This window comes from Primulina tabacum, chromosome 10 (genome assembly GCF_025594145.1).
Source record: "Primulina tabacum isolate GXHZ01 chromosome 10, ASM2559414v2, whole genome shotgun sequence".
NCBI lineage: Eukaryota > Viridiplantae > Streptophyta > Magnoliopsida > Lamiales > Gesneriaceae > Primulina > Primulina tabacum.
In genome coordinates this window covers 39,368,103-39,384,412 of record NC_134559.1, presented here as the reverse complement: position 1 = coordinate 39,384,412, position 16,310 = coordinate 39,368,103, and the positions used below count along the sequence as shown (strand labels likewise).

The window sequence follows — 16,310 nt, the reverse complement described above, 5'->3', positions numbered from 1 at the left end:
ATCGTTATTGCGCGATGGCAGAGCTAGGATGGGTTACCTCCCTGGGAAGTCCTCGTGTCGCGACCGTTTACGTAATTTATGGATAAAACAGTCGAAATAATTGTTTTTAATGAGTTAACCGTCTCCGGAGTAATCTGCGTCATACCCTTCCTCACAGAACCGGCTCACGACAACAAAAATTGCTAAATTTTCCCAGAAAATAGAAAAAAAATAAGAATAAGAAAATAGCGAATGCAAAGCTATTATTATGCCTGGGATAAGATAAAATAAAACCGGAATCGAATTTCGGACTTCCTAAGAGGATTTCTCGAGGAAACGGAAGCTTAACAGAAGCGGAAAATCGCAAATTAGAGGGTCTTAGAGAAGGAATTCGGCTATGACCGTTTACAATCAAATTAGGCTACAATTTTGTACAAATCCGACAGTGTTCGAGTTACGTTGATTTCACATGTCTTATTTGGTCTCGATCGAGATTCAAATGAAACAGTTGAAATAATTGTTTTTAATGAGTTAACCGTCTCCGGAGTAATCTGAGTCATATCCTTCCGCACAGAACCGGCTCACGTTAACAAAAATGCCTAAATGTTCCTAGAAAATATAAAAAATAAGAAGAAGAAAATAGCGAATGTAAAGCTATTATTATGCCTGGGATACGATAAAATGGAACCGGAATCGAATTTCGGACTTCCTAAGCGGATTTCTCGAGGAAACGGAAGCTTAACAGAAGCGAAAAATCGCAAATTAGAGTGTCTTAGAGAAGGAATTCGGCTAAAATCTCACCAGCTCATTGCAGAGTAATGAGTCTTGTTCGTTTGCCCGTTTACACTCAAATTAGCCTACAATTTTGTCCAAATCCGGCAGTGCCCGAGCTACGTTGATTTTACATGTCTTATCTGTTCCTGATCGAGAGTCAGATGATTTGAACCGAAAATCTTCTATCAACAAGTAATCAAAAATAGAAAAACTACAAAAAGAGGTGCAACACGAGGACTTCCCAGTGGGTCACCAATCCTAGTACTGCTCTCGTCCAAGCACGCTTAACTTCGGACTTCTGATGGGATCCGGTGTATTATTGCTGGTATGATCGCACCCGACATTGAGTGGGATGTTTATTCTTTTATCCCTCAAGTACGTGTGGAGCGGGCGGCGATGGACAACACAGTGGCACTGTTCTCGCCCAATCAGAACCATGAAGTTAAGATTTCTGGCGCGATGGCAGAGCTAGGATGGGTGACCGCCCTGGGAAGTCCTCGTGTCGCGAATGTTTACGTAAATTATGGCTAAAACAGTCGAAAATTTTTTTATTTTTAATGTGTTAACCGTCTACGGAGTAATCTGCGTCATATCCTTCCGCACAGAACCGGCTTACGACAACAAAAATCATAATTGTTTCCAGAAAATAGAAAAAAAATAAAAATAAGAAAATAGCGAATGTAAAGCTATTATTATGCTTGAGATACGATAAAATGAAATCGAAATTGAATTTCGGACTTCCTAAGCGGATTTCTCGAGGAAACGGAAGCTTAACAAAAGCGGAAAAATCGCAAATTAGAGGGTCTTAGAGTAGAAATTCGGCTAAAATCTCGCCACCTCATTGCGGATTAATGAGTCTCGTTTGTTGCCCGTTTTCAATCAAATTAGGAAACAATTTTGTCCAAATCCGGCAAGTACCCGAGCTACGTTGATTTCACGTCTTATCTGGTCCTGATCGAGAGTCAGATGATTTAAGCCGAAAATTTTCTGTCAACAAGTAATCAAAAATAGAAAAACACGAGAAGGGGTGCGCAACAGGACATCCCAGGAGGTCACCCATCCTAGTACTGCTCTTGCCCAAGCACGCTTAACTTCGGAGTTCTGATGGGAGCCGTTGTATTAGTGCTGGTATTATCGCAACAGACATTGAGTGAGATATTTATTCTTATATCCCCCGAGTACGTGTGGAACGGGCGGCGATGGACAACACGCGGCACTGCTCTCGCCCAATCAGAACCATGAAGTTAAGTGTTCTGGCGCGATGGCAGAGCTAGGATGGGTGACCTCCCCTGGAAGTCCTCGTGTCGCGACCATTTACGTAAATTATGGTTAAAACAGTCGAAATAATTGTTTTTGATGAGTTAACCGTCTCCGGAGTAATCTGCGTCATACACTTCCGCACTTAACCGGCTCACGACAACAAAAATCGCTAAATGTTCCCAGAAAATAGAAAAAAAAATAAAAAGAATAAAATAGCGAATGTAAAGCTGTTATTATGCCTGGGATACGATAAAATGGAACCGAAATCGAATTTCGAATTCCTAAGTGGATTTCTCGAGGAAACGAAAGCATAACAGAAGCGTTAAATCGCAAATTAGAAGGTTTTAGAAAAGGAATTCGGCTAAAAGCTCGTCAGCTCATTGCGTAGTAATGAGTCTCCTCCGTTTGCCCGTTTACAATCAAATTAGACTACAATTTTGTCCAAATCCGGCAGTGCCCGAGCTACTTTCATTTCACAAGTCTTATCTTGTTCCGATCGAGATTCATATGATTTGCGTAGTAATGAGTCTCGTCCGTTTGCCCGTTTACAATAAAATTAGCCTACAATTTGTCCAAATCCGGCAGTGCCCGAGCTACGTTGATTTCACATGTCTTATCTTATCTTGATCGAGATTCAGATGATTTGAGCCGAAAAACGTTTGTCAACATGTAATCAAAAATTGAAAAACACGGAAAGGGGTGCAACACGAGGACTTCCCAGGGGGTTACACATCCTAGTACTGCTCTCGCCTAAGCACGCTTAACTTCGGAGTTCTGATAGAATCCGATGTATTAGGGCTGGTATGATTGCACCCAACATTGAGTGGGATGTTTATTCTTATATCCCCCGAGTACGTGTGGAGCGGACGGCGATAAACAAAACGCGGCACTGCTCTCGCCCAATCAGAACCATGAAGTTAAGCGTTCTGGTGCGATGGCAGAGCTAGGATGGGTGACCTCCCTGGAAAGTCCTCATGTCGCAATCATTTACGTGAATTATGGATAAAAGCATTCGAAATAATTGTTTTTAATGAGTTAACCGTCTCCGAAGTAATCTGCGTCAAACCCTTCAGAACAGAACCAGCTCACGACAACAAAAATTGCTAAATGTTTCGAGAAAATATAAAAAAAAATATGAAGAAGAAAATAGCGAATGTAAAGCTATTATTATGCCTAGGATACGATAAAATGGAACCGGAATCGAATTTCGAACTTCCAACCGGATTTCTCGAGAAAACGGAAGCTTCACAGAAGCGGAAAATCGCAAACAAATTAGGCTACAAACAGAAGCTTCACAGAAGCGGAAAATCGCCACCTCGTTGCGGAGTAATGAGTCTCGTTCGTTTGCCCATTTACAAACAAATTAGGCTACAATTTTGTCCATATCCGGCAGTGCCCGAGCTACGTTGATTTCACATGTCTTATCTGATCCCGATCGAGATTCAGATAATTTGAGCCGAAAATCGTCTGTCAACAAGTAATCAAAAATAGAAAAACACGAAAAGGGGTTTAAAACGAGGACTTCCCAGGGGGTCACCCATCATAGTAATGCTCTCGACCAAGCACGCATAACTTCGGAATTCTGATGGGATCCGGTGGATTAGTGCTGGTATGATCGCACCCGACATTGAGTGGGATGTTTATTTTTATATCCCCCGAGTACGTGTGGAGCGGGCGACGATGGACAACACGCGGCACTGCTCTCGCCCAATCAGAACCATGAAGTTAAGCGTTCTGGCGCGATGGTAGAGTTAGGATAGGTGACCTCCCTGGGAAGTCCTCGTGTCGCGACCGTTTACGTGAATTAAGGATAAAATAGTCGAAATAATTGTTTTTAGTGAGTTAACCGTCTCCGGAGTAATCTACGTAATACCCTTCCGCACAGAACATGCTCACGACAACAAAAATCGCTAAATGTTCCCAGAAAATAAAAAAAATAAGAAGAATAAAATAGCGAATGTAAAGCTGTTATTATGCCTGGATCTGATAAAATGGAACCGAAATCGAATTTCGAACTTCCTAAGCGGATTTCTCGAAGAAACGGAATCTTAACAAAAGCGGAAAATCGCAAATTAGAGAGTCTTAGAGAAGGAATTCCGTTAAAATCTCGCCAGCTCATTGCGAAGTAATGAGTCTCGTTCGTTTGCCCGTTTACAATCAAATAAGGCTACAATTTTGTCCAAATCCGGCATTGCCCGAGCTACGTTGATTTCATATGTCTTATCTGATCCCGATCGAGATTCAGATGATTTGAGCCAAAAATCGTCTGTCAACAAGTAATCAAAAATAGAAAAACACGAAAAGGGGTGCAACACGAGGACTTCCCAGGGAGTCACCCATCCTAGTACTGCTCTCGTCCAAGCACGCTTTACTTCGGAGTTCTGATGGGATCCGGTGCATTAGTGCTGGTATGATCGCATCCGACATTTAGTGGGATGTTTATTCTTATATCCTTCGAGTACGTGTGGAGCGGGCGGCGATGGACAACATGCGGCACTGCTCTCGCCCAATCAGACCCTTGAAGTTTAGCGTTCTAGCGCGATGGCAGAGCTAGGATGGGTGACCTCCCTGGGAAGTCCTCGTGTCAGTCGTACATTATGGATAAAACAGTCGAAATAATTGTTTTTAATGAGTTAACCGTCTCCGGAGTAATCGTCGTAATACCCTTCTGCTCAAAACAAGCTCACGACAACAAAAATTGCTAAATGTTCCCAGAAAATAGAAAAAAAATAAGAAGAAGAAAATAGAGAATGTAAAGCTATTATTATGCTAGGGATACGATAAAAAGGAACCGGAATCAAATTTCGGACTTCCTAAGCGGATATCTCGAGGAAACGAAAGCTTAACAGGAGCGGAAAATCGCAAATTAGAGAGTCTTAGAGAAGAAATTCGGCTAAAATCACGCCATCTCATTGCGGAGGAATGAATCTCGTTCGTTTGCCCGTTTACAATTAAATTAGGCTTACAATTTTGTCCAAATCTGGCAATGCCGAGCTACGTTGATTTCACACGAGGACTTCCCAGGGGGCCACCCATCCTAGTACTGCTCTGGCCCAAGCACGCTTAACTTCGGAGTTTTGATGGGAATCCGGTGCATTAGTGCTGGTATGATCGCACCCGACATTGAGTGGGATTTTTATTCTTATATCCTCGAGTACGTGTGGAGCGGACGGCGATGGACAACACGCAGCACTGCTCTCGCCCAATCAGAACCATGAAGTTATGCGTTCTGGCGCGATGGTAGAGCTAACCGTCTCCGGATTAATCTACGTAATGCCCTTCCGCACTGAACCGGCTTACGACAACAAAAATCGCTAAATGTTCCAAGAAAATAGAAAAAAAAACTAAGAAGAAGAAAATAGCAAATGTAAAGCTATTATTATGCCAGAGAGACGACAAAATGGAACCGGAATCGAATTTCGAACTTCCTAAGCGGATTTCTCGAGGAAACGGAATCTTAACAGAAGCGGAAAATCGCAAATTAGAGGGTCATAGAGAAGGAATTCGGCTAAAATCTCGCCAGCTCGTTGCGGAGTAATGAGTCTCGTTCGTTTGCCCGTTTACAATCAAATTAGGCTACAATTTTGTCCAAATCCCGCAGTGACCGAGCTAGTGTTATTTCACATGTCTTATCTGGTCTCGATCGAGATTCAGATTATTTGAGCCGAAAATCGTCTGTCAACAAGTAATCAATCAAAAATAGAAAAACACAAAAAGAGATGCAACACCAGGACTTCCCAGGGGGTCACCCATCCTAGTACTGCTCTCGCCCAAGCACGCTTAACTTCGAAGTTCTGATGGGATCCGGTGCATTATTGCTGGAATGATAGCACCGACATTGAGTGGGATGTTTATTCTTATATCCCTCGACTACGTGTGGAGTGGGCGGCGATGGGCAACACGCGGCACTGCTCTTGCCCAATCAGAACCATGAAGTTAAGCGTTCTGGCGCGATGGCAGAGCTAGGATGTGTGACCTCCCTGTGAAGTCCTTGTGTCGCGATCGTTTACGTAAATTATGGATAAAACAGTCGAAATAATTGTTTTTAATGAGTTAACCGTCGACGGAGTAATCTACGTAATACCCTTCCGCTCAGAACAGGCTCATGACAACAAAAATCGCCAAATGTGCCCAGAAAATACAAAAAATAAGAAGAAGAAAATAGGGAATGTAAAGCTATTATTATGCTTGGGATACGATAAAATGGAACTAGAATCGAATTTCAGACTTCCTAAGCGGATTTCTCGAGGAAACGGAAGCTTAACAGAAGCGGAAAATCGCAAATTAGAGGGTCTTAGAGAAGGAATTCGGCTAAAATCTCGCCAGCTCATTGCGTAGAATGAGTCTCGTTCTTTTGCCCGTTTACAATCAAATTAACCTACAATTTTGTCCAAATCCGGCAGTGCTCGAGCTGCGTTGATTTCACATGTCTTATCTGGTCCCGAAAAAGATTCAGATTATTAGAGCCGAAAATCGTCTGTCAACAAGTAATCAACAAAAGAAAAACACTAAAAAGGGAGCAACACGAGGACTTCCCAGTGGGTCACCCATCCTAGTATAGCTCTCGCCCAAGCACGCTTAACTTCGTAGTTCTGAGGGGATCCGGTGAATTAGTGATGGTATGATCGCACCCGACATTGAGTGCGATGTTTATTCTTATATCCCTCGAGTACGTGTGGAGTGGGCGGCGATGGGTGACCTCCTTGGGAAGTACTCGTGTCGTGACCGTTTACGTAAATTATAGAGAAAACAGTCGAAATAATTGTTTTAATGAGTTAACCGTCTCCGGAATAATCTACGTCATAACCTTCCGCACAGAACCGGCTCACAACAACAAAAATTGCTAAATGTTTCCAGAAAATATAAAAAAAATTAAGAAGAAGAAAATAGCGAATGTAAAACTATTATTATGCCTGGGATACGATAAAATGGAACCGGAATCGAATTTTAAACTTCCTAAGCGGATTTATCGAGGAAACGGAAGCTTAATAGAAGCGGAAAATCGCAAATTAGAGGGTCTTAGAGAAGGAATTCAGCTAAAATCTCGCCACCTCGTTGCGGAGTAATGAGTCTCGTTCGTTTGCCCGTTTACAATCAAATTAGGCTACAATTTTGTTCTAATCCGGCAGTGCCCGAGCTACGTTGATTTCACATGTCTTATCTGATCTCGATCGAGATTCATATGATTTGAGCCGAAAATCGCATATCAACAAGTAATCAAATATAGAAAAACACGAAAAGGGGTGCAACACGAGGACTTCCCAGGGGGTCAACCATCCTAGTACTGCTCTCGCCCAAGCACGCTTAACTTCGGAGTTCTGATGGGATCCGATGCATTAGTGCTGGTATGATCGCACCCGAATTGAGTGGGATGTTATTCTTATATCCCTCGAGTACGTGTGGAGTGGGCGGCGATGGGCAACATGCGGCACTGCTCTTGCCCAATCAGAACCATGAAGTTAAGCGTTCTGGCGCGATGGCAGAGCTAGGATGTGTGACCTCCCTAGGAAGTCCTTGTGTCGCGACCGTTTACGTAAATTATGGATAAAACAGTCGAAATAATTGTTTTTAATGAGTTAACCTTCTACGGAGTAATCTACGTAATACCCTTCCGCTCAGAACAGGCTCACGACAACAAAAATCGCCAAATGTTCCCAGAAAATACAAAAAAAATAAGAAGAAGAAAATAGGGAATGTAAAGCTATTATTATGCTTGGGATACGATAAAATGGAACCAGAATCGAATTTCGGACTTCCTAAGCGGATTTCTCGAGGAAACGGAAGCTTAACAGAAGCGGAAAATCGCAAATTAGAGGGTTTTAGAGAAGAAATTCGGCTAAAATCTCGCCAGCTCATTCCGTAGAATGAGTCTCGTTCTTTTGCCCGTTTACAATCAAATTAACCTACAATTTTGTCCAAATCCGGCAGTGCCCGAGCTGCGTTGATTTCACATGTCTTATCTGGTCCCGAAAAAGATTCAGATTATTTGAGCCGAAAATCGTCTGTCAACAAGTAATCAACAAAAGAAAAACACTAAAAAGGGTGCAACACGAGGACTTCCCAGGGTGTAACCCATCCTAGTATAGCTCTCGCCCAAGCACGCTTAACTTCGGAGTTCTGATGGGATCCGGTGAATTAGTGATGGTATGATCGCACCCGACATTGAGAGGGATGTTTATTCTTATATCCCTCGAGGCACTGATCTCGCCCAATCAGAACCATGAAGTTAAGCGTTCTTGCGCGATGTCAGAGCTAGGATGGGTGACCTCCTTGGAAAGTACTCGTGTCGTGACCGTTTACGTAAATTATAGAGAAAACAGTCGAAATAATTGTTTTTAATGAGTTAACCGTCTCCGGAATAATCTACGTCATACCCTTCCGCACAGAACCGGCCCACAACAACAAAAATTGCTAAAAGTTCCCAGAAAATATAAACAAATTAAGAAGAAGAAAATAGCTAATGTAAAACTATTATTATGCCTGGGATATGATAAATGGAACCGGAATCGAATTTCGAACTTCCTAAGCGGATTTATCGAGGAAACGGAAGCTTAATAGAAGCGTTAAATCGCAAATTAGAGGGTCTTAGAGAAGGAATTCAGCTAAAATCTCGCCACCTCGTTGCGGAGTAATGAGTCTCGTTCGTTTGCCCGTTTACAATCAAATTAGGCTACAATTTTGTTCAAATCCGGCAGTGCCCGAGCTACGTTGATTTCACATGTCTTATCTGATCTCATTCGAGATTCATATGATTTGAGCCGAAAATCACATGTCAACAAGTAATCAAATATAGAAAAACACGAAAAGGGGTGCAACACGAGGACTTCCCAAGGGGTCAACCATCCTAGTACTGCTCTCGCCCAAGCACGCTTAACTTCGGAGTTCTGATGGGATCCGATGCATTAGTGCTGGTATGATCGCACCCGAATTGAGTGGGATGTTTATTTTTATATCCCTCGAGTACGTGTGGAGTGGGCGGCGATGGGCAACACGCGGCACTGCTCTTGCCCAATCAGAACCATGAAGTTAAGCGTTCTGGCGCGATGGCAGAGCTAGGATGTGTGACCTCCCTGGGAAGTCCTTGTGTCGCGACCGTTTACGTACATTATGGATAAAACTGTCGAAATAATTGTTTTTAATGAGGTAAACTTCTACGGAGTAATCTACGTAATACCCTTCCGCTCAGAACAGGCTCACGACAACAAAAATCGCCAAATGTTCCCAGAAAATACAAAAAAAATAAGAAGAAGAAAATAGGGAATGTAAAGCTATTATTATGCTTGGGATACGATAAAATGGAACCAGAATCGAATTTCGGACTTCCTAAGCGGATTTCTCGAGGAAACGGAAGCTTAACAGAAGCGGAAAATCGCAAATTAGAGGGTCTTAGAGATGGAATTCGGCTAAAATCTCGCCAGCTCATTGCGTAGAATGAGTCTCGTTCTTTTGCCCGTTTACAATCAAATTAACCTACAATTTTGTCCAAATCCGGCAGTGCCTGAGCTGCGTTGATTTCACATGTCTTATCTGGTCCCGAAAGAGATTCAGATTATTTGAGCCGAAAATCGTCTGTCAACAAGTAATCAACAAAAGAAAAACACTAAAAAGGGTGCAACATGAGGGGTCACCCATCCTAGTATAGCTCTCGCCCAAGCACGCTTAACTTCGGAGTTCTGATGGGATCCGGTGAATTAGTGATGGTATGATCGCACCCGACATTGAGAGGGATGTTTATTCTTATATCCCCCGAGGTACTGAGTTAACCGTCTCCCGAATAATCTGCGTCATACCCTTCCGCATAGAACCGGCTCACAACAACAAAATATGCTAAATGTTCCCAGAAAATAGAAAAATAATTAAGAAGAAGAAAATAGCGAATAGAAAGTTATTAATATTCCTAGGATACGATAAAATGGAACCTGAATCGAATTTCGGACTTCCTAAGCGGATTTCTCGATGAAACGGAAGATTAACAAAAGCAGAAAATCGTAAATTAGAGGGTATTAGAGAAGGAATTCAGCTAAAATCTGGCCAGCTCATTGCGGAATAATGAGTCTCATTCGTTTGCCCGTTTACAATCAAGTTAGGTTGCAATTTTGTCCAAATCCGGCAGTGCCCGAGCTACGTTGATTTCACGTCTTATCTGGTCCCGATCGAGATTCAGATGATTTGAGCCGAAAATCGTCTGTCAACAAGTAATCAAAAATAGAAAAACACGAAAAAGGGTGCAACACGAGGACTTCCCAGGGAGTCACCCATCCTAGTACTGCTCTCGTCCAAGCACGCTTTACTTCGGAGTTATGATGGGATTCGGTGCATTAGTGCTGGTATGATCGCACCCGACATTGAGTGATATTTTTATTCTTATATGCCTAGCGTACGTGTGGAGCGGGCGGCGATGGACAACACGCGGCACTGCTCTCGCCCAATCAGAACCTTGAAGTTAAGCGTTCTGGCGCGAAGGCAGAACTAGGATGGGTGACCTCCTTGGGAAGTCCTCGTGTCGCGATTGTTTACATAAATTATGGATAAAACAGTCGAAATAATTGTTCTTGATGAGTTAACCGTCTCCGGAGTAATCTGCGTCATACCCTTCCGCACAGAACCGGCTCACGACAACAAAAATCGATAAATGTTCCCAGAAATAGGAAAAAAATAAGAAGAAGAAAATAGCGAATGTAAAGCTATTATTATGCCTGAGATACGATAAAATGGAACCATAATCAAATTTCGGACTTCCTTAGCGGATTTCTCGAGGAAACAGAAGCTTAAAAGAAGCGGAAAATCGCAAATTAGAGGGTCTTAGAGAAGGAATTCAGCTAAAATCTCGCCAGCTCATTGCGGAATAATGAGTCTCGTTCGTTTGCCCGTTTACAATCAAATTAGGCTACAATTTTTCAGAATCCGGCAGTGCCCGAGCGACGTTGATTTCACATGTCTTATCTGGTCCCAATCGAGATTCAGATGATTTGAGCCGAAAATCGTCTGTCAACAAGTAATCAAAAATAGAAAAACACGAAAAGAGGTGCAACACAAGGACTTCCCAGGGGGTCACCCACCCTTGTACTGCTCTCGCCCAAGCACGCTTTACTTCGGAGTTCTGATGGGATCCGGTGCATTAGTGCTGGTATGATCGCACCGGACATTGAGTGGATGTTTATTCTTATATCCCTCGAGTACGTGTGGAGCGGGCGGCGATGGAAAATACGCGGCACTGCTCTCGCCCAATCAGAACCAAGAAGTTAGGCGTTCTGGCGCGATGGTAGAGCTAGGATGGGTGACATCCCTGGAAAGTCCTTGTGTCGCGACGGTTTACGTAAATTATGGCTAAAACAATTGAAATAATTGTTTTTAATGAGTTAACCGTCTGCAGAGTAATCTGCGTCATATCCTTCTGCCCAAAACCGGCTCACGACAACAAAAATCTCTAAATTTTCCCAGAAAATAGGTAAAAAATAAGAAGGTAATAGCGAATGTAAAGCTATTATTAATCCTGAGATACGATAAAGTGGAACCGGAATCGAATTTCGAACTTCCTAAGCGGATCTCTCGAGTAAACGAAAGCTTAACAGAAGCAGTATATCGCAAATTAGAGGGTCTTAGAGAAGGAATTCGGCTAAAATATCGCCATCTCATTGCGGAGTAATGAGTCTCGTTCGTTTGCCCGTTTACAATCAAATTAGCCTACAATTTTGTCCAAATCCGGCTGTGCCCGAGCTACGTTGATTTCACATGTCTTATCTGGTCCCGATCGAGATTCAGATTATTTGAGCCGAAAATCATCTGTCAACTAGTAATCAAAAATAGAAAAACACGAAAAGGGGAGCAACACGAGGACTTACCAGGGGGTGACCCATCTTAGTACTGGTCTCGCCCAAGCACGCTTAACTTCGGAGTTCTGATGGGATCCGGTGCATTAGTGCTGGTAGGATCGCACCCCACATTGAGTGGGATTTTTATTCTTTTATGCCTCGCGTACGTGTGTAGCGGGCGGCGATGGACAACACGCGGCACTGCTCTCGCCCAATCAGAACCATGAAGTTAAGCGTTCTGGTGCGATGGGAGAGCTAGGATGAGTGACCTCCCTGGGAAGACCTCGTGTCGCGACCGTTTACATAAATTATGGATAAAACATTCGAAATAATTGTTTTTAATGAGTTACCCGTCTCCGGAGTAATCTGGGTCATAACCTTCCGCACAGACCGGCTCACGACAACAATCACTAAATGTTCCCAGAAAATAGGAAAAAAATAAAAAGAAGAAAAAAGCGAATGTAAAGCTTTTATTATGCCTGGGATACGATAAAGTGGAACCGAAATCGAATTTCGAACTTCCTAAGCGGATTTATCGAGGAAACGGAAGTTAACAGAAGCGGAAAATCGCAAATTAGCGGGCCTTAGAGAAGGAATTCGGCTAAAATCTCGCCAGCTCATTGCGGAGTAATGAGTCTCGTTCGTTTGCCCGTTTACAATCAAATTAGGCTACAATTTTGTCCAAATCCGGCAGTGTCCGACCTACGTTGATTTCACATGTCTTATCTTGTCCCGATCGAGATTCAGATTATTTGAGCCGAAAATCGTCTGTCAACAAGTAATCAAAAATAGAAAAACACGAAAAGGGGTGCAACACGAGGAGTTCCCTGGGGGTCACCTATCCTAGTACTGGTCTCGCCCAAGCACGCTAAACTTCGGAGTTCTGATGGGATCCGGTGCATTAGTGCTGGTATGATCGCACCCCACATTGAGTGGGATTTTTATTCCTATATGCCTCACGTACGTGTGGAGCGGGCGGAGATGGACAACACGCGGCACTGCTCCCCCCCAATCAGAACCATGAAGTTGAGCATTCTGGCGCGATGGCAGAGCTAGGATGGGTGACCTTCCTGGGAAGACCTCTTGTCGCGACCGTTTACATAAATTATGGATAAAACATTCGAAATAATTGTTTTAATGAGTTAACCGTCTCCGGAGTAATCTGCGTCATACCCTTCCGCACAGAACCGGCTTACGACAACAAAAATCGCTAATGTTCCCAGAAATAGGAAAAAAATAAGAAGATGAAAATAGCGAATGTAAAGCTTTTCTTATGCATGGGTTGCGATAAAGTGGAACCGAAATCAAATTTCGAACTTCCTAAGCGGATTTCTCGAGGAAACGGAAGGTTAAGAGAAGTGGAAAATCGCAAATTAGAGGGTCTTAGAGAAGGAATTTGGTTAAAATCTCGCAAGCTCATTGCGGAGTAATGAGTCTCGTTTCGTTTACAATCAAATTAGGCTACAATTTTGTCCGAATCCTGCAGTGCCCGAGCTACGTTGATTTCACATGTCTTATCAGGTCCCGATAGAGATTCAGATTATTTGAGCCAAAAATCGTCTGTCAACAAGTAATCAAAAATAGAAAAACACGAAAAGGGGTGCAACACGAGGAGTTCCCTGGGGGTCACCTATCCTAGTACTGGTCTCGCCCAAGCACGCTTAACTTCGGAGTTCTGATGGGATCCGGTGCATTAGTGCTGGTATGATCGCACCCACATTGAGTGGGATTTTTATTCTTATATGCCTCGCGTACGTGTGGAGCGGGCGGAGATGGACAACACGCGGCACTGCTCTCGCCCAATCAGAACCATGAAGTTAAGCATTCTGGCGCGATGGCAGAGCTAGGATGGGTGATCTCCTTGGGAAGACCTCGTGTCGCGACCGTTTACATAAATTATGGATAAAACATTCGAAATAATTGTTTTTAATGAGTTAACCGTCTCCGGAGTAAATCTGCGTCATACCCTTCCGCACAGAACCGGCTCACGACAATAAAAATCGCTAAGTATTCCCATAAAATAGAAAAAATAAGAAGAGGAAAATAGCGAATATAAAGCTATTATTATGCCTGAGATAAAATAAAATGGAACCGGAATCAATTTCGGACTTCCTAAGCGGATTTCTCGAGGAAACGAAAGCTTAACAGAAGCGGAAAATCGCAAATTAGAGGGTTTTAGAGAAGAAATTCGGCTAAAATCTCGCCAGCTCATTGCGGAGTAATAAGTCTCGTTCGTTTGCTCGTTTACAACCAAATTAGGCTACAATTTTGTCCAAATCCGGCAATGTTCGAGCTACGTTGATTTCACATGTCTTATCTGGTCTCGATCGAGATTCAGATTATTTGAGCCGAAAATCGTCTGTCAACAAGTAATCAATCAAAATAGAAAAACACAAAAAGAGATTGCAACACCAGGACTTCCCAGGGGGTCACCCATCCTAGTACAGCTCTCGCCCAAGCAAGCTTAACTTCGGAGTTCTGATGGATCTGCTGCATTAGTGCGGGAATGATCGCACCCGACATTGAGTGGGATGTTTATTCTTATATCCCTCGAGTACGTGTGGAGCGGGCGGCGATGGACAACACGCGGCACTGCTCTCGCCTAATCAGAACCATGATGTTAAGCGTTCTGGTGCGATGGGAGAGCTAGGATGGGTAACCTCCCTGGGAAGTACTCGTGTCACGACCGTTTACGTAAATTATTGATAAAAAAGTCGAAATAATTGTTTTTAATGAGTTAAACGTCTCCGGAGTAATCTACATAATACCCTTCTGCATAGAACCGGCTCACGACAACAAAAATCGCTAAGTATTCCCAGAAAACAGAAAAAAAATAAGAAGAAGAAAATAGCGAATGTAAAACTATTATTATGCCTGGGATTAAAATAAAATGGAACCGGACTCAATTCGGACTTCCTAAGCGGATTTCTCGAGGGAAACGAAAGCTTAACAGAAGCGGAAAATCGCAAATTAGAGGGTTTTAGAGAAGAAATTCGGCTAAAATCTCGCCAGCTCATTGCGGAGTAAAAGTCTCGTTCGTTTGCCTGTTTACAATCAAATTAGGCTACAATTTTTCCCAAATCCGGCAATGTTCGAGCTACGTTGATTTCCATGTCTTATCTGGTCCTGATCGAAATTCAAGTGATTTGAGCCGAAATCATCTGTCAACAAGTAATAAAAAATAGAAAACACGAAAGGGGTGCAAAACAGGACTTCCCAGGGGTCAACCATCCTAGTATTGCTCTCGCCCAAGCACGCTTAACTTCGGAGTTCTGATGGGATCCGGTGCATTAGTGCTAGTATGATCGCACAGACATTGAGTTGAATGTTCATTCTTATATCCCTCGAGTACGTGTGGAACGGCGGCGATGGACAACACGCGGCCACTGCTTTGCCCAATCAGAACCATGAAGTTAAGTGTTCTGGCGCTATTGGCAGAGCTAGGATGGGGACCTCCCGTGAAAGTCTTCGGGTCGTGACCGTTTACGTAAATTATGGATAAAACAGTCGACATAATTGTTTTTAATTAGTTAACTGTCTCCGGAGTAATCTGGGTCATACTCTTCGGCACAGAACCGGCTCACGACAACAAAAATCGCTTAATGTTCCCAGAAAATAGGAAAAAAATAAGAAGAAGAAAATAGCGAATGTAAAGCTTTTCTTATGCATGGGTTGCGATAAAGTGGAACCGAAATCGAATTTCGAACTTCTTAAGCGGATTTCTCGAGGAAACGGAAGGTTAACAGAAGTGGAAAATCGCAAATTAGAGGGTCTTAGAGAAGGAATTAGGTTAAAATCTCGCAAGCTCATTGCGGAGTAATGAGCCTCGTTCGTTTGCCCGTTGACAATCAAATTAGACTACAATTTTGTCCGAATCCGGCAGTGCCCGAGCTACGTTGATTTCACATGTCTTATCAGGTCCCGATCGAGATTCATATGATTTGAGCCGAAAATCGTCTGTCAACAAGTAATCAAAAATAGAAAAACACGAAAAAGGGTGCAACACGAGAACTTCCCAGGGGGTCACCCACCCTAGAACTGCTCTCGTTCAAACACGCTTAACTTCGGAGTTCTGATGGGATCCGGTGCATTAATGCTGGTATGATCGCACCCGACATTGAGTGGGATGTTTATTCTTATATCCCTCGAGTACGTGTGGAGCGGGCGGCGATGGACAACACGCGGCACTGCTCTCGCCCAATCAGAACCATGAAGTTAAGCGTTCTGGCACAATGGCAGAGCTAGGATGGGTGACCTCCCTGGGAAGACCTCGTGTCGCGACCGTTTACATAAATTATGGATAAAAAATTCGGCAGTGTCCGACCTACGTTGATTTCACATGTCTTATCTTGTCCCGATCGAGATTCAGATTATTTGAGCCGAAAATCGTCTGTCAACAAGTAATCAAAAATAGAAAAACACGAAAATTGGTGCAACACGAGGAGTTCCCTGGGGGTCACCTATCCTAGTACTGCTCTCGCCCAA

General features: G+C 43.2%; 13 non-coding genes and 7 pseudogenes across 13 annotated transcripts; all 20 read right to left on the bottom strand.

Annotated features, from left to right (window-relative positions):
- Positions 1–973: 973 nt before the first annotated feature.
- LOC142508769 (5S ribosomal RNA) lies at positions 974–1,092 on the bottom strand. Its single transcript, XR_012806972.1, has one exon. It is a non-coding gene; the product is annotated as a 5S ribosomal RNA (ribosomal RNA).
- Positions 1,093–1,777: 685 nt separating this feature from the next.
- On the bottom strand, positions 1,778–1,895 carry LOC142511509 (5S ribosomal RNA; annotated as a pseudogene).
- Positions 1,896–2,709: 814 nt separating this feature from the next.
- Positions 2,710–2,828, bottom strand: LOC142510534 (5S ribosomal RNA). The gene has a single exon (XR_012808641.1). It is a non-coding gene; the product is annotated as a 5S ribosomal RNA (ribosomal RNA).
- A 689-nt stretch (positions 2,829–3,517) lies between these two features.
- Positions 3,518–3,636, bottom strand: LOC142511793 (5S ribosomal RNA; annotated as a pseudogene).
- Positions 3,637–4,316: 680 nt separating this feature from the next.
- On the bottom strand, positions 4,317–4,435 carry LOC142514516 (5S ribosomal RNA). Its single transcript, XR_012810406.1, has one exon. It is a non-coding gene; the product is annotated as a 5S ribosomal RNA (ribosomal RNA).
- A 578-nt stretch (positions 4,436–5,013) lies between these two features.
- Positions 5,014–5,132, bottom strand: LOC142512050 (5S ribosomal RNA; annotated as a pseudogene).
- A 597-nt stretch (positions 5,133–5,729) lies between these two features.
- Positions 5,730–5,848, bottom strand: LOC142509004 (5S ribosomal RNA). The gene has a single exon (XR_012807197.1). It is a non-coding gene; the product is annotated as a 5S ribosomal RNA (ribosomal RNA).
- Positions 5,849–6,527: 679 nt separating this feature from the next.
- Positions 6,528–6,646, bottom strand: LOC142511251 (5S ribosomal RNA; annotated as a pseudogene).
- Positions 6,647–7,253: 607 nt separating this feature from the next.
- LOC142513059 (5S ribosomal RNA) lies at positions 7,254–7,372 on the bottom strand. The gene has a single exon (XR_012809025.1). It is a non-coding gene; the product is annotated as a 5S ribosomal RNA (ribosomal RNA).
- Positions 7,373–8,052: 680 nt separating this feature from the next.
- LOC142509096 (5S ribosomal RNA) lies at positions 8,053–8,171 on the bottom strand. The gene has a single exon (XR_012807284.1). It is a non-coding gene; the product is annotated as a 5S ribosomal RNA (ribosomal RNA).
- A 648-nt stretch (positions 8,172–8,819) lies between these two features.
- Positions 8,820–8,938, bottom strand: LOC142513314 (5S ribosomal RNA). The gene has a single exon (XR_012809267.1). It is a non-coding gene; the product is annotated as a 5S ribosomal RNA (ribosomal RNA).
- Positions 8,939–9,619: 681 nt separating this feature from the next.
- Positions 9,620–9,727, bottom strand: LOC142512896 (5S ribosomal RNA; annotated as a pseudogene).
- A 508-nt stretch (positions 9,728–10,235) lies between these two features.
- LOC142507958 (5S ribosomal RNA) lies at positions 10,236–10,354 on the bottom strand. Its single transcript, XR_012806193.1, has one exon. It is a non-coding gene; the product is annotated as a 5S ribosomal RNA (ribosomal RNA).
- A 681-nt stretch (positions 10,355–11,035) lies between these two features.
- LOC142515176 (5S ribosomal RNA) lies at positions 11,036–11,154 on the bottom strand. The gene has a single exon (XR_012811033.1). It is a non-coding gene; the product is annotated as a 5S ribosomal RNA (ribosomal RNA).
- Positions 11,155–11,833: 679 nt separating this feature from the next.
- LOC142517581 (5S ribosomal RNA) lies at positions 11,834–11,952 on the bottom strand. Its single transcript, XR_012813320.1, has one exon. It is a non-coding gene; the product is annotated as a 5S ribosomal RNA (ribosomal RNA).
- A 678-nt stretch (positions 11,953–12,630) lies between these two features.
- On the bottom strand, positions 12,631–12,749 carry LOC142515854 (5S ribosomal RNA). The gene has a single exon (XR_012811676.1). It is a non-coding gene; the product is annotated as a 5S ribosomal RNA (ribosomal RNA).
- A 673-nt stretch (positions 12,750–13,422) lies between these two features.
- Positions 13,423–13,541, bottom strand: LOC142513791 (5S ribosomal RNA). Its single transcript, XR_012809719.1, has one exon. It is a non-coding gene; the product is annotated as a 5S ribosomal RNA (ribosomal RNA).
- Positions 13,542–14,225: 684 nt separating this feature from the next.
- LOC142512170 (5S ribosomal RNA) lies at positions 14,226–14,343 on the bottom strand (annotated as a pseudogene).
- A 678-nt stretch (positions 14,344–15,021) lies between these two features.
- LOC142510671 (5S ribosomal RNA) lies at positions 15,022–15,138 on the bottom strand (annotated as a pseudogene).
- Positions 15,139–15,819: 681 nt separating this feature from the next.
- Positions 15,820–15,938, bottom strand: LOC142517165 (5S ribosomal RNA). The gene has a single exon (XR_012812926.1). It is a non-coding gene; the product is annotated as a 5S ribosomal RNA (ribosomal RNA).
- Positions 15,939–16,310: the final 372 nt, after the last annotated feature.